This window comes from Sardina pilchardus, chromosome 6, assembly GCF_963854185.1.
Source record: "Sardina pilchardus chromosome 6, fSarPil1.1, whole genome shotgun sequence".
NCBI classification, from domain to species: domain Eukaryota; kingdom Metazoa; phylum Chordata; class Actinopteri; order Clupeiformes; family Clupeidae; genus Sardina; species Sardina pilchardus.
In genome coordinates this window covers 29790471-29796152 of record NC_084999.1, presented here as the reverse complement: position 1 = coordinate 29796152, position 5682 = coordinate 29790471, and positions in this window count along the sequence as shown.

The following is a 5682-nucleotide window of genomic DNA, read 5'->3' as shown; positions in this document are numbered from 1 at the left end:
AATCATTTATCAAAGTTTGTAATATATTGATGCAAAACACTACAGTACAATCACAACATAGGTTTATTTGAATTAAAGTAAAAATAATTAGCTATGAAATAGAAAAGAAAAGACAGCCTGATGAAAATATAAAATATAAAAAATATATATTTTTTATATAGAGATATAAAATATTAGGCTACATCCATGGATATTGTAGTCTAATTGGTTCATGCTCCACGCTAATCGGTGAATCTCGTTACAGTATCTTGAAACTTTCATGATTTGCAGTAAACATGGAAGATTGTGTGTCTGATTCGTGTTTCCATACAACTGCATTAGAGTAATGCAACAGTTACTTATCATTTTGAGCAGTTGTATCAATTGATAGTTAGATCATTGTAAGGAAATGAATAGATGCTCATTTGAAATGTAATGTGTGAATTGCCTTTTGAAATAGTAGTACTTTGATGTTAAGTTGTATCATATTGAACAGGTGAGTTTTGTTGAATGAACAAATTATCTAAGTTGTATGTGTATTGTATCCAAGCAATTGAGAAAAGGGTTAGAGTTTTGAAAAATGTGCATTTTGATCATTGGTTGTGAGTTTTGTGTCTAGAGTTGTGAAAAATGACATCAAGGTTCTGAAAATAGTAGCAAAGTGATTGTAAAATACTGTAAGGTGAGAATACACACACATTCTTTTCACTGCAAAAAGTGATGTGTGTACATGTACTGTATGAGCATGTGTATGTGTGTGTTTGTGTGAAGGGATGTTTAGGTGCATGTTATACATGTCATGTGACTATGTATGGGGAGATCTTCCCTGGTGTATGTGAGTGTGTGTATGTACAAGGATATCTCTCGTGGTATGTGTGTGTGTGTGTGTGTGTGTGTGTGTGTGTGTGTGTGTGTTTTTGTGTGAGGAGGGGGGTGAAACTTTTCCTGTCTCCCAGAGAGGGTGGTGAAGCCGGGTGACAGTGTTTGGGAGGAGGAAGAAATCTGTGTTTGTGTGTGTGTGTGTGTGTGTGTGTGTGTGTGTGTGTGTGTGTGTGTGCGTGAAAGCGTGCTTGAATGAAGGGCTAGGTGTTTTTTTCCTGAGTGTGTTTATATTGTGTCTCCGTATGTGCGTGTGTTTATGTATGTGTGTGTGTGTGAGTTGAGGCACGCATGTGTGTGTGTGTGTGTGTATATGTACAAGTACGACACACGAATGTAGGTGGGGGGGGGGATGTGGTGCCACCGCTGCCGCTCCACTGCTGGTACACGTCGCGTGGGGGGCGTGGGGGTGAGGGTGGGGGGTGGCGGCGGGGGTGTACGTGCGTCTCCTCGCGCCCCGCCCTGCCTCCAACCCCGCGGAGAGGCGTCGGGGTCAGGGAATATGAGAGCGGGAACAGAGGGAGGCCGCTCTCCTCCACTTGAAAGGAATTCTAATGAAGCCACGCAGTCGTGCTGCCTATTCCCACGACAACAGGCCCCAAACAAATAGTTGCATTTGATGTCCCTCGTTTTATGGTTTTGAAAATAGTGTGAGAGTGTGTGTGTGTGTGTGTGTGTGAGAGTGTGTTTGTTCGTATGTGTGTGTATGTGCGTTGGTGAGCGTGTTTGTGAGAGGTCTGTTTTTGTTTGTGTTTGGTGTGCACAAGCAGTTTCTGTCTCTCTCTCTCTCTCTCTCTCTCTCTCTCTCTCTTTCTCTCTCTTCCTCTCTTTCTCTCTCTAGCTTTTTTTGTTGTTTGTGTTTATGTGTGCCTGTGTGCTTGTTTTTGTGCCTTGGGTTTATGCGAAATTGGCATTTAAATTATCTTCATAGATTTCAGCTTTTAGTTAAACAAATTCAGTCGGTTGTTACGACACTGTATAGATTACAATGACTATCTAAATGTGGTAACAATTCATTGGACAATATTAATCAGGCGTCCCACCATATACTGTACACACAGAGGAAGACAGTCACAGTCTCACATTGTCCAAAAGAAGTGTATGAGAATGCAGACTGGAACTTTTTCACAATTACTGGAACGCAATGGGGGTGTCTGGTGTGTGTGAACTGAACTATACTTTAAGGTGTAAGCTTTTAACATGAAGCAGTCTCAAAGCTCAATACTCATCTCAATGCTTCTGATTTTTAGAAGTACTGTAGTACAGTCACTGTTCAAATTCCTATTACCCAAGTCATCCACTCAATTTAACATACAGTGCCTGACATTACAGCATTACAGCACAAACCCTCATTCCTGGACTCGTATCTGAATTGACATCAAGTGTCTGTACATTTTGTAATGACATCCACGTATTGAAATAGTGCATTGCCCTTGACCCATAAATTCAAAATTAAGTGCAGAGTGCTGTACAGGAATCAGATGGAACATATTCGACATACAGTACTTTACCCCGCTGCACGTCTGTGCCTGAGGTAGGTGTCTCTGACACTATATTGTTCTCTCTCTCTCTCTCTCTCTCTCTCTCTCTCTCCCCCTCTTTCTGTCTGTCTGCCTGTGTTCATATCCAATAATCTTGGATACTGATGGGTCATCCATAGAGCTCTCAGCCTCACTCTCTTTGCCGTGGTCAGTGCAGGTGTGTTTGGGGCGTGGTCAGTGCAGGTGTGTTTGGGGCGTGGTCAGTGCAGGTGTGTTTGGGGCGTGGTCAGTGCAGGTGTGTTTGGGGCGTGGTCAGTGCAGGTGTGTTTGGGGCGTGGTCAGTGCAGGTGTGTTTGGGCGTGGTCAGTGCAGGTGTGTTTGGGGCGTGGTCAGTGCAGGTGTGTTTGGGGTGTGACAGAAGAGTGTGTGAGCTGTTCTCACCTGTTTGTCAATACTGCTATCGAACATCCCCATCCCACTCAACCCTACCTCCCTCCTCTCTTCCTCTCTGACCAATTCTGCGTGTTTGTATGTGTGTGTGTGTGTGTGTGTGTGTGTCTGCCGCGTGTCGTCGTGGCGACAGAGTATGACGTACAAGAGGCGGGCGCACTGGCTACCGTCAGTGCAAGTGGTGCTGGTCCAACACCAGTCCGGCGCTACTGTATACCTCCACCACGAGTCTCCATGTTAACCAGAAAATAACAAACATGCCCTCTCCATCATTACTTAAACAAGATTCCCTTTAAGTACTCAGGATAGCCTGAGCAAGGTGTGTGAGTGACAGCATGCACGCGCGTGTGTGTGTCTGTGTGTTGAGTAAATGTGTGTGTGTATGTGTGTGTGTTGAATGAATGTGTGAGTGTGTGTTAGACAAAGAGTGCATGTGTGTGAGATTTTGTGTGAGTGTGTTAGACAGAACCGGTGCGTGTGAGAGTGAGTGGAAAAAAAGAGAGGTGTTTTGCAGCATATCTTATAGCATGGGAGAGGAGAGGGGGTTGTTTTGCTGGTGTTCGTGTGAAGAGGAAGGAAACTACATATATTTTTTATGTTTTTACACAGAAATACATTTTTTTGGAAGATGTTCCACCCTCCTTCACATGTGGGATGTTGGTGTAGTCAGTCACTCTCCAGCGCTTCATGCTTGATGCCACTAAACTCACTCTGGGATGTTCTCTGTCAATCACATGCCCAGGCTTCAAAAATTCCTGACATTTAAAAATTATCCGTCAACAATCACTGGACTATAAACCATGCTTGGACATAGTAATAGAATTACTACAGCTGGTGTAGATGTGATTAATAGCAGCAATAGCCTCACTACAGCTGGTTTAAATTTCATTATTATCAGTAACTAGCCTTTAGCAAATATCACTTATAATATCAATAAATACAGAAATTACGGTCTTGTACGGTCTTTAAATGTATTATCTTCAAATTTAACAGGATGGCTACTTTTTTATGTTGAAGCTATCAAACACACAGTTTTAATTTCCAAAATCTATGTTTTGTTTCTTGTAGTAACAAAGGGACCTATTTGTTTTGGAGAGATAATTCAGGCATACAAAACGCATGAGTGTTATAGACTCGCTCCCACATTAAACCTGTTTAAATTCAGTTACCGCCGCTCAATGAACTCCTGGGCTTTTCCGCGCGCGCCCGTGGCACACTGCGGACGTTATTGAGAAAAATAATCATATTGTTTTCAATATCCGGCGTCGCTAAATACTTCCTGAGTGGCCACTGTTTTACGGCGCACTTCCCCTCGGGGCTCGGGAGAAGAGCGCTCGGGCATCCCAGATGAGTTTAATGCATGCAAATTACCTCAGAGAGCGCCGTGATGAATTCTGGAATCTCCGCATGAAGTGGCTAAAATATCCAGCTTACCTTGGGCTGAGCTCTTCCCCTTCGCTATCCGCGGGTGGACAACGCGCAAATCTCAGGAGACTCCTCTCTGTCAGTCTGAGAAGAAAATAACCCCAAATGTTCAGAGTAGCCTACACAGACAGAGCAGAATATAGCAACACATGGTTGAATTATGCCTTGAATTGAAAAGTAACCGCACAATTAACTTAAGTATATATTTTTAAAAATTAGCATTGAGGGCGTATATTATTTTTTTTAGAAAAAGCGAAATCAAAATAGAATTTATCTCAAAGGTTCATCAGCTTCAAGGGGAGTCAGGACTGCATGCAATTCCAAAAGTGGCCTGTAGATGGCAGTCAGGATCTGGCCAGAGGCACTGCAGTGACATGGAAGCCATGGAGCACATTACCTCACAGGTCGTATTGAGGGTGTGTGTGTGTGTGTGTGTGTGTGTGTGTGTGTGCTGTGTGGTTTCACCTGCCTGTACATTACAGTCTCATCTCAGCGGCAGAATAAAGTGGAGGGCGTTGCCGGACCACTCCCGTGTCTAAATGAACACAGTGGCAGTTGGATTGGTGTGTGTGTATGGGGGGGATATACGGAGCAGAAGTTACAAGGGACCCAGTAGTATCTCCGTCTCCTCTCCCTCCTCCACCCTCGTCTGTCTGTTTCGGGGCCACGTATAAAATCCCCCCAAATGAGCGTGATCTGCGTGAATGTGTGTTTACTGGATCTGCTGGCCTTTGGGGATTTTGATGGGAGCAATTGTTTGTATTTTCATTAATTTACACGGCGCCTCGTAAAAAGCTGATGATGCGTCGTAAAAGCCGGCTGAGAAATAGGGTCATTACACACACACACACACACACACACACACACACACACACCCCGCGGCGACGAGTGGCCCGCACCAAGCCCCGCCCGCTACTTAGGGCTGTATATTTCTTGTCGTTTTTAATGGCCGCCGTAAAGAAAAACACAACAGTGTTGTCAGCGCGTAATTCTGACGTTAAAAAAAAAAAAAAAAAAAAAGCCTGTCGACAGCAGGGGTCGACTAGTGCGAGCCCGTTGTATTATGTGTGTGTGTGTGTGTGTGTGTGTGTGTGTGTGTGTGTGTGTGTATTGGGGGGGGGAGGGGGGGGCGGGGGGGTTGCTCAGAATATAGGGGTTACAGAGAGGCGAGAAAAAGGGGGTGCAGGTCAGCTTTCCACCCAGTCTGGCCTGTCTCGGCCCCTCAGGCTGGGCAAGGCCCTCTGTCCTGCTTTTTTCTTGTGTGTGTGTGTGTGTGTGTGTGTGTGTGTGTGTGTGTGTGTGTGTGTGTGTGTGTGGGGGCCCCCTCCTCTTTAGTGCCGAGCTGTCCCCATTTATTCTCCAATGAGACAATGGAGGAGGAGGAGGGAAAAGGCGTCCTGGGCGGAGGAGAGTCGGCGGGGGGGGTTGGTGGATGGAGTTGTGTGTGTGTGTGTGTGTGTGTGTGTGA